Below are 11655 nucleotides of genomic sequence, written 5' to 3'. Positions count from 1 at the left end.
AGTTTGATGCTTTTTGGCAAATGGCTTCACCTCTGGGCTGCCAGTTCCTCATTAGTAATTTGAGAGATTCATAGAAACTTCCCTAGGAGTTTATCCTAAAGATGGGTTGAGATAGTACGTGTAATTCATGTTAATGCTAGTCACTGTTATTGGTGCTCAGAGACTGCTGTGAGAACCCCTTCAAAACCAGGCAGAAAGCTCCACATCTCAGACCTTCTGCCTGATCCTCTACTAACCCAGGTAAGGTTAAACTCTTGGCTAACATCCTTGGGATTGTTTTTGAACTGAAATTTCAAATTCCTTCCCTTCCAACTGGGTTCTAGCAGGCTCCAGGTCTGATCTCTACCATTTCCACAAGTCCATATCCACATCTCCCGAGTCATACAACAGTGCATGACATATGGATAATCACACCTAACACTACTCACACTTATACCTCTTGTCACTAGATGAAGATAGACAGGAAGAAGAAGAGCAATACTTAACTTAATCTCTCAGAAACTTCAGAGGAGCTAACTTTAAATATTTATTCTCAGCATAGCAAGTTAACAGTTTGGTGAAAGACAAGTAGATGCCAATCAAACTTAAAAAGTGAAAATAATTTGGAAGTCTATACCAGAACCAACCATCTCTGTTAACTCCCAGAGAATGAATGTCTTTAGTGACACCATATTAAATATTATTAATGTTCCAAGAAGCTATGGCACAGTCAACAAAGCATAAGTATGAGATCAGAAATGAGAAAACTGTAATCAGAAGGGACATAAATAAAGACTATGATATCTGACACAGGAAACTCAATAGATGATCTGAGCAGCAGAGTAACAATAATTGAGGAAAAAATCACTGAACTCCAAGATAAGATGCATATGCAGGAAACTCTAAAAAACAATAGGTTATAACAGGTTAGAGGTCTAGAAAGAAATGAACAACACTCAACAGAAATATTGGATGAGTTAAAAAACAGCATAAGAATCAACAGTATCCCTAAAAAACAGGAAAGTAATTTTGATGAAGAAATACTAGTAAAAGAAATCACAGATAAGATGTGGCAAAGTTGAGGAGTACGAAAACCCAGACCCAAGAGACAGAGGGTCCTAGTGAAAATAGATCCAAATAGAAAAATTCAAAATACTTTATAATTATAATGACAAAAGCCAGAGACAGAATATAAAAAGCAGAGTGACCAAGAAAGAAATCCACAGGGGCCGGCGAGGTGGTACTAGAGGTAAAGTGTTTGCCTTACAAGGAAGGACCGCGGTTCAATCCCCTGGCATCTTATCTGGTCCCCCCAAGCCAGGGGCAATTTCTGAGCGCTTAGCCAGGAGTAACCCCTGAACATCAAACGGGTCTGGCCTGAAAAACTAAAAAAAAAAAAAAAAAAAAGAAAAGAAAAAGAAAGAAATCCACAACCAAAGGAAAGCCCACATGATTTACAATAGACTTATCAAAATGAGACTTTATAAGACTAAAGAGAAAGATAGGATATAGTGAAAACAAAATTTATTGAAATGAAATAGTGAAAACAAAACTCGTTAAAATCAAATGAACATATCACCAAGAATACTATATCCAGCTAGATTATAATTCAGATTAAACTAATAAGAGAGCTTTATGGAGAGATAACAGTTTAGGTAATTCTTAGCCTTGGAATCAGTTGTGCGAGAAGAATTAAAGGAGCTTCTTTAAAAGACAAGACAAACTTCTCAGCACTTTCCCGTGGAAAATAGCATTTACTCATAATACGTATGGTTATTCTATAAGTAGATTAAGAAAGTTCTGTATATTCCTAATTTGTTATGGGACTTTACAATTTTTAATCATTAATTACTTGTTCATTTATATGTAATATTTTTTTATTTTTATTTTTTATTAATTTTTATTTAAACAACTTTATTACATACATGATTGTGTTTGGGTTTCAGTCATGTAAAGAACACCACCCATCACCAGTACAACATTCCCATCACCAATGTCCCAAATCTCTCTCCTTCCCAACCAACCTCCGCCTGTACTCTAGACAGGCTTTCTATTTCCCTTGTACATTCTCATTATTAGGATAGTTCAAAACGTAGTTATTTCTCTAACTAAACTCATCCCTGTTTGTGGTGAGCTTCAAGAGGTGAGCAGTAACTTCCAACTCTTTTCTCTTTTGTGTCTGAAAGTTGTAGATAATATTGCAAGAATGTCTTTCATTTTCTTAAAACCCATAGATGCGTCTTTCTCTCTCTCTGACTTATTTCATGCAGCATAATAGATTCCATGTACATCCATGTATAGAAAAATTTCATGAATTCATCTCCCTGACGGCTGCATAATATTCCATTGTGCATATGTACCACAATTTCTTTAGCCATTCATCTGTTGAAAGGTATTTTGGCTGTTTCCAGAGTCTTGCTATGGTAAATAGTGCTGCAATGAATATAGGTGTAAGGAAGGGATTTTTGTATTGTATTTTTGTGTTCCTAGGGTATATCCCTAGGAGTGGTATAGCTGGGTCATATGGGAGCTTGATTTCTAGTTTTTGGAGGAATTTCCATATTGCTTTCCATAAAGGTTGAACTAGACTGCATTCCTACCAGCAGTGGATAAGAGTTCCTTTCTCTCCACATCCCTGCCAGCACTGCTTGTTCTCATTCTTTGTGATGTGTGCCAATCTCTGTAGTGTGAGGTGGAACCTCATAGTTGTTTTGATTTGCACTCTCTGATGATTAGTGATGTGGAACATTTTTTCATGTGTCGTTTGGCCATTTGTATTTCTTCTTTGTCAAAGTATCTGTCCATTTCTTCTTCCCATATTTTGATGGGATTAAATGTTTTGTTCTTGTAAAGTTCTGTCAGTGCCTTGTATATTTTGGAGATTAGCCCCTTGTCTGATGGGTATTGGGTGAATAGTTTCTCCCACTCAGTGGGGGGCTCTTGTATCCTGGGCGCTATTTCTTTTGAGGTGCAGAAGCTTCTCAGCTTAATATATTCCCATCTGTTAATTTCTGCTTTCACTTGCTTGGAGAGTGCAGTATCCTCTTTGAAGATGCCTTTAGTCTCAATGTCCTGGAGTGTTTTACCTACGTGTTGTTCTATGTATCTTATGGTTTCGGGTCTGATATCGAGGTCTTTCATCCACTTGGATTTAACCTTCGTACATGATGTTAACTGGGGGTCTAAGTTCAATTTTTTTGCAAGTGGCTAGCCAGTTGTGCCAACACCACTTGTTGAAGAGGCCTTCTTTGCTCCATTTAGGATTTCTTGCTCCTTTATCCTTGAGTACTCAAGCCTATTCCACTCTTCTGAGGGTCTGTCTTTATTCCTATACTATGCTGTTTTGATAACTATTGCTTTAGAGTACAGTTTAAAGTTGGGGAAAGTAATTCCTCCCATATTCTTTTTCCTAATGATTGCTTTAGCTATTCTAGGGTGTTTATTGTTCCAAACGAATTTCAAAAGTGCCTGATCCACTTCTTTGAAGAATGTCATGGGTATCTTTAGAGAGATCGCATTAAATCTGTACAATGTTTTGGGGAGTATTGCCATTTTAATGATGTTAATCCTGCCAATCCATGAGCAGGGTATGTGCTTCCATTTCCGCGTGTCCTCTCTTATTTCTTGGAGTAGAGTTTTATAGTTTTCTTTGTATAGGTCCTTCACATTTTTAGTCAAATTGATTCCAAGATATTTGAGTTTGTGTGACACTATTGTGAATGGGGTTGTTTTCTTAATGTCCATTTCTTCCTTATTACTATTGGTTTATAGAAAGGCCATTGATTTTTGTGTGTTAATTTTGTAGCCTGCCACCTTGCTATATGAGTCTATTGTTTCTAGAAGCTTTTTGGTAGAGTCTTTAGGGTTTTCTAAGTAGAGTATCATGTCATCTGCAAACAGCGAGAGCTTGACTTCTTCCTTTCCTATCTGGATTCCCTTTTTCTTGCCTAATAGCTATAGCGAGTACTTCCAGTGCTATGTTGAATAGGAGTGGTGAGAGAGGACAGCCTTGTCTTGTGCCAGAATTTAGAGGAAAGGCTTTCAGTTTTTCTCCATTGAGGACAATATTTGCCTCTGGCTTGTGGTAGATGGCCTTAACTATATTGAGAAAGTTTCCTTCCATTCCCATCTTGCTGAGAGTTTTGATCAAGAATGGGTATTGAACCTTATCAAATACTTTCTCTTCGTCTATTGATATGATCGTGTGATTTTTATTTTTTTTTCTGTTGATGTTGTGTATTATGTTGATTGATTTAAGGATGTCAAACCATCCTTGCATTCCTGAGATGAAACCTACTTGATCGTAGTGGATGATCTTCTTAATGAGGAATTAAATCCTATTTGCCAGGATTTTGTTGAGGATCTTTGCATCTGTATTCATCAGTGATATTGGTCTGTAATTTTCTTTTTTCATAGCATCTCTGTCTGGTTTAGGTATCAAGGTGATGTTGGCTATTTGGAAAGTGTTTCCAAAGCTATTTGGAAGTGTTTTCATTTGTTCAATTTCATGAAAGAGTCTTGCCAGGATTGGTAGTAGATCCTCTTGGAAAGTTTGAAAGAATTCATTAGTGAATCTATCTGGGCCTGGGCTTTTGTTTTTGGGCAGACATTTGATTACCATTTTAATTTCATTAATAGTAATGGGGGTGTTTAGATATGCTACATCCTCTTCCTTCAATCGTGGAAGATTATAAGAGTCCAAGAATTTATCCATTTCTTCTAGGTTCTCATTTTTAGTGGCATAGAGTTTTTCAAAGTAGTTTCTGATTATCCTTTGAATCTCTGCCATATCAGTAGTGATCTCTCCTTTTACATTCCTAATACGAGTTATCAAGTTTCTCTCTCTCTTTCTTTGTTTGTTTTGCCAGTGGTCTAACAATCTTGTTTATTTTTTCAAAGAAGCAACTTTTGCTTTCATTGATCTTTTGGGTTGTTTTTCGGGTTTTCACTTTGTTGATTTCTGCTCTCAGCTTTGTTATTTCCTTCTGTCTCCCTATTTTTGGGTCCTTTTGTTGAGTACTTTCTAATTCTATGAGCTGTGTCATTAAGCTATTCAGGTATGCCCCTTCTTCTTTCCTGATGTGTGCTTGCAAAGCTATAAATTTTTCTCTCAGTACTGCTTTTGCTGTGTCCCATAGGCTCTGATAGTTTGTGTCTCCATTGTCATTTGTTTTCAGGAAGGTATTGTTTTCCTCTTTGATTTTATTTAGGACCCACTGGTTATTCAGTATTAGGCTGTTTAACTTTCAGGTGTTAAAGTTTTTCTTCTGTGTCCCTTTGTAGTTCACATATAATTTCAGGGCCTTGTGGTCAGCGAAGGTAGTCTGCAAAATTTCTATCCTCTTGATATTATGGAGGTATGTTTTATGTGCTAGCATGTAGTCTATCCTGTAGAATGTCCCATGTACATTGGAGAAGAATGTGTATCCAGGCTTCTGGGGGTGGACTGTCCTGTATATATCTACTAGGCCTCTTTCTTCCATTTCTCTTTTCAGGTCTAGTATATTCTTGTTGGGTTTCAGTCTGGTTGACCTGTCAAGTGTTGACAATGCCGTGTTGAGGTCTTCCACAACTATTGTGTTGTTATTGATATTATTTTCAGATTTGTCAACAATTGTATTAAATATTTTGCTGGATCCTCATTTGGTGCATATATGTTTAGGAGAGTGATTTTATTCTGTTTTACATATCTCTTGATTAATACAAAATGTCCATATTTGTCCCTTACAACTTTCGTAAGTATAAAGTTTGCATCATCTGATATTAGTATGGCCACTCCAGCTTTTTTATGGGTGTTGTTTGCTTGGATGATTTTCTTCCAGCCTTTTATTTTGAGTTTATGTTCTGACTATTCAGGTGTGTTTCTTGTAGGCAGCAGAAGGTTAGATTGAGTTTTTTGATCCATTTAGCCACTCTGTGTCTCTTAACTGGTGCATTTAGTCCATTGTCATTGAGAGAAAGAATTGTCCTGGGAGTTATTGCCATCTTTATATCGAAGTTTGGTGTGTCTGTTGGTCAGTCTTGTCTTAAAGTAGGCCTTCAGTTTTTCTTTTAAGAATGGATTTGAGTCTGTAAAGTTTCTGAGCTGTTGTTTGTCTGTGAAACCATGTATTGTTCCTTCAAACCTGAAACTGAGTTTTGCTGGGTGCAGTATTCTAGGCGAAGCATTTATTTCATTGAGTTTTGTCACTATGTCCCACCACTGCCTTCCTGCCTTGAGTGTTTCCAGTGACAGGTCTGCAGTAAATCTCAAGGATGTTCCCTTGAATGTAATTTTTCTTTTCAATCTTGCTGCTTTTAGAATTCTGTCTCTATCCGTGGGATTTTTCATTGTGACTAGGATGTGTCTTGGGGTGTTTTTTTCTGGAGTCTCTTTTAGTTGGTACTCTTCGGGCATGCAGGATTTGATTGCATGTATTAATTAACTCTGGTAGTTTCTCTTTAATGATGTTCTTGACCATTGATTCTTCTTGGAGATTTTCTTCCTGGGTCTCTGGGACTCCAGTGATTTTTAAGTTGTTTCTGTTGAGCTTATCATAGACTTCTAGTTTCATCTGTTCCCATTCTTTGAGAAATTTTTCCATTGTTTGATCATTTGCTTTAAGGCTTTTTTTTTTTAATTTCTTCTTCTGTATGGAATTGTTATTCATCTCATCTTCCAGTGTACTAATTCTATCCTCAGCTGCTGTTATCCTGTAGGAAAGCTCAACCATGTTTTTCTTCAATTCATCTACTGAGTTTTTTAGACCTGTTATTTGACCTGAAATTTCAATTTGGAGTTTTCTGATTTCTATCTTCATATTCTCTTGATTCTTATTAGTGGTCTCTTCTATACTTTGAGTTCTTTGAACATCTTCCATATTGCGACTCTAAACTCCTTATCTGAGAGACTGACTAGTTGGTTGGTCATGTTCAAGTCATCAGAGTTGCCATCGTTATTCTCTAAGTCTGGCACTGGCCTGCTTTGTTTCCCCATTGTCACACTTGTATTGTGGGTTTTTCTACGTGTTGTGGTTGTATTCCTTGGCTAAATGATGTGCACTGCATCTGAGTTCCAGCAGAGTTCAGCGGCTTCCCCTTTCTGGGCTTGTAAACTCACCTCCAGGAAAGGCTCCAGGGAAGGCGAGCCGTCCTCAGATGAGCCACACACAGGATGAAATCAGGCCGAAAATGGAGCACAGCACTGAAGACAGGCAGATAGGGGTGCTGGCATCTGAGTTCCAGCAGAGTTCAGCAGCTTCCCCTTTCTGGGCGTGTAAGCTCAGCTCCAGGGAAGGCTCCAGGGAAGGCAAGCCTTCTGCAGATGAGCCACACACAGGATGAAATCAGGCCGAAAATCTCAGGTAATATTTTTATATCACAGAGATTTTTATTATAATATTTTATTGCAAATATATAAACATTATAAATAATATAATATGTTCAATGTAAAACCAATATTATCATTATTTGGGAGGGCACACACAATGACACTTAGGGCTTATTCCTGGCTATGCACTCAGAAATTGCTACTGACTTGAAGAACCATTTGGGACACCAAAGATCTAACCAAGATCTGTCCTAGATCATCAAATGTCCTACCACTACGCTATCGCTTCAGCCCCCTAATATTATTTTTTATTATATATAATTTTTATTTTGACCATATTGGCTTACATATCTTTCACAATAGTATTTTAGGTACATATTAACATTGAATCAGGAGAATTCCTATCACCAAGTTTGTCCTCCCTCCACACCAGTTCCCATCCTGCATCTCATATTCCCTACCCTCATCCCCTGGGCTGCCAGGATAAGTGGTCCTCTCTGTGTCTAATTTACTACTAGTTATCATATATGTGTTTGGTCCTGGTACCCTCCCTTATTTCCCCCTCTATTTGAAAGGCGGGACTAGATAGTTTAAGTTATGTGGTTTTGTTTGAAGAAAACAACCTCAGTTTGAGAGAGAACAGGAAAAAAGGAATTGATATACCACAATAATACAAAAAGAAATATCAAACAAAATATCCAGTGAGCACTACAGCACTAAAGGCAAGCACTACATAATAGTCTCGGTCCTGAAATAGAACTATGCCAGAGCACAAAGAGAAAGAGAAAGATAAAATAACATAAAATAAAATTGGAGGCATCAACTTCAATATCTACACCAAAACAAAGAAGTCAAAAAAAGATAAATAAATAAATAAACAAAATTAAAAATAATAATAAAAATAAGTGAATTATCTTTTAAAGACAAAAGATAATTTTATACTTGTATAGTCCTACTTTCATTTTCTCTAAAAATTTTCTTCCTTATCATCTTAATAAATTTATAAGATTTATTGATTTCTTGCAAATTTTGAAATATATCAGCATATAATTAGTCTTGTAATTTACTTTTTAAATTTATATACCTATAAAAAGAAATATATAAAATTTTAGAGGGCCAGAGAGATAGTAAAGTAAGTAGGCCAATTGCCCAACATCCCATATGGTTCCCTGAGAATGCAGGAATAATCTGAGAGTGCAAAACCAGGATTAACCCCTGGTAACCCTAAAAGACCAAAAGAAATAAAAGAAAAAAATATAAAATGTTGGGGAAATTTGTATTAATGTATCATCGATTAACAATTTTTTAATTTTTACTAAAGCATTGTGATTTACAAAGTTATTCATAGTTGAGTTTTAGACACACAATATTTCAACACCAATCCCACCATCAATGTCAATTTCCCTCCACCAATGATCTCAGTTTTCTTCCCATACCTTCACCTCCCAGCTTGCTATGTTTTTCAATTTTGTTTTTCAAATTTGAGTCTCGTGATTTTCATATCGTTGACTCTGGTTTGAATATTTAGCTCTGTCCTTATCACCACTGTTGTTCCTGAGTCTCCTTGATCCCCATTATTTTTTCCCTCTATTATTTCTCGTATCTTTTCACCCTCCACTTTATTTCTTTCCTTCTCTCTATACTCTGAGGCCAAGGGTAAGATAGGCAGCCCCCTTTAAGCCCTTGCATTCTCTCATGCAGTTACTCTAATGACCACATATAAGTAATATCCAGTTTTTAACTTTCTACTTCTAGCTTACTTCATATATCTTCTATTTCAATCCATGGTGCGTTGAAATGCACAATTGCGTCATTCTTTATAATCATATAGTATTCCATTGTGTGTGTGTGTGTGTGTGTGTGTGTGTGTGTGTGTATATATATATATATATATATATATATATATATACATAAGATCTTCATGATCTACTCATCTGTCATTGAGCATATACATTGATTTGAAGTCCTAGCTATTATAATAAAAGATTCAAGGAATAATATTACTTATTTCATCTGTGTCACCAAATAAATGACCACCTTAACAATAGGAATGTTAATGACTTTTTAAAATATGACTATATTGAAGCAAAACATTCTGCTTCTCGCTTCTCCAAATTAGGCATTAGTGGTTGAAATAGAGCAAGATGCACCATAGATGCCAAATGCACACCAGAAAGTGTCCCTCTTGTCCAGGCCTCTCACATTCCCCAGTTGCCATTTGTGTACCAGTCTAGCAGCTTCTTATACATTTCCAGTTTCTTTCTATTACATGTCCATTCTCCAAAATTTACCCCAAGCTATAAACCTCGGAGGGTGTCAGGGGCTCTTCTTTTGTTTTCTAGATGCATAGCATTTCCAAGTAATAATGAGTTAGCAAATGTAAGTCTTACATAGTTCCCAGCTTGAGCAATTTTTCAAGCTTTTGGGGAGCCATTACCAGTTGTACTTATAGCTCAAGTGTATATGGTGCCTTAAATTGAACCTGAACCACATGTTTGATCTCAACAAATAAATATTTTGAAAAGGGGTTAATATCCAAAATATACAAAGCACTGAAAGAACTTAGCAAGGAAAAATATTCTAATCCAATCCAAAAATGGGGAGAAGAAATGAACAAATATTTTTTCAAAGAAAAAATACAGATGGCCAAAAACACATGAAAAAAAAAAAACAGTACACATTACTTGCATCATATAAAAGAAAGGCAAATAAAAACAATGAAATACCTTATATTCCAGAGACTGGCACACATTACAAAGAACAAAGGAGAAAGGGACTCTTATTCACTGCTGGTGGGAACATCAACTGGTTCAACTTTTTGGAAAACAATATGGATATTCCTCATAAAACTAGAAATTGAGGTTTCATATGAATACCACTTCCCAGCTAGAGATATATTCTAGGAGCCCAAAAGCACAATGTAAAAAAGTTCTCTGCATTCCTATGCTCATTGCAATGCTATTCACAATAGCCAGAACCTGGAAATGACCCAAGTGTCCAAGAACAGATAAAGTGAATAAACGAAACTGCTGCCATCTACACAATGTAATCTTATACAGTTGTTAGGAAAAAATGAACTAATGAAATTTGCTTATACCTCAATAAGTATAGCATTGTGCTGAATAAAATGAGTCAGAGGGAGAGGGATAGAGAGAGAATAGTTGTACTCACTTATGGCATATGAAAAAAGATAATATGGTAAAATATCTAGAGATAATAGAATGCTGATATAGAGAACCAGTCCATGGTCAGGAGTGCTACAAATAGCAGGGGAGCACAGTTAGGGCAGAGAAGGGGATACTATGACTATAATAGTTGGAACCGATCACTCTGGACAAGAATTGGTTCTGAAAGGAGATAAATTCATAGGCATGATACACCTTCTATAATAATATTACAAACCATTGTGTCTAAATGTGACTGAAAGTCAATCATGAACATCTTTGTTTGTATTATGAACAACCTTTTACTGTAATATTTTAGGTACATAGTGACATTGAATCAGGGGCATTACCACCACCAATGTTGTCCTCCCTCCATCCCTGTTCCCAACATGCATCCCATATCCCCTGCCCTTACCCCCCACCCCACTGGGCTGCCAGTATAAGTGGTTCCCCCTGTGTCTAGCTTGTTGTAAATTGGGTATCAATTCTTTTGTCGTTGGCTTTGAATTTGGTGTTTAAGTCTGATGGTTTTTTGTTTCTACTTAATGTTCATATGACTATTTGGTCTTGGTACCTTCCATTATTTCTCCCTCAATTTGTGAGGCAGAGAAAGATGGTTCAAGTTATGAGGTTCTGTTTGAAGGAAAAAAAAATCAAACAGACAAACAAAAAAACACAGCAATAAAGACAACAATCACACAATAACCACAATCCTAAAATAAAAACAAAACAAAGCACAAAAAAGAAGAAAAAAGTGGGAAAGAAAAGAAAAAAAAGAAAACAACAACAAAACCAAAAAAAAATTAGTTTGAGTTCCTTTTTAAAATTTTTAGTTTTTGCATAGGCACAGTAAAAAATTGGGGATATTAAAAAGGAAATTCCCTTGGCCTAATAGATACAAGGTTTCTCCGTCCTTGAAGTACTGTCATGTGAATAACTACAGGCTCCAAACATGGTCTTTTACTCTCCCCTAGAAGAGTCCTTTTGTGGTGGCTAGAAACTTAAAAAAAAAATGAAAGGGGATGTGAGGAAGAAGTGGTAAAATAATGAGTGTACTTGAGGTAACAAAAGGATACTGGTTGAAGGCCTTGAATACTTTGGTAGTAGGAAGTGGGTTAACTGTATACAACAATATAACAGGAGTCAGCACTATTGTAAGCATGTGATCCAAACTATAATAATTAAATGAGGAAAATGTTTGTC

Source organism: Suncus etruscus, chromosome 5 (genome assembly GCF_024139225.1).
Source record: "Suncus etruscus isolate mSunEtr1 chromosome 5, mSunEtr1.pri.cur, whole genome shotgun sequence".
Taxonomy (NCBI): domain Eukaryota; kingdom Metazoa; phylum Chordata; class Mammalia; order Eulipotyphla; family Soricidae; genus Suncus; species Suncus etruscus.
This window is presented reverse-complemented; position numbering follows the sequence as displayed.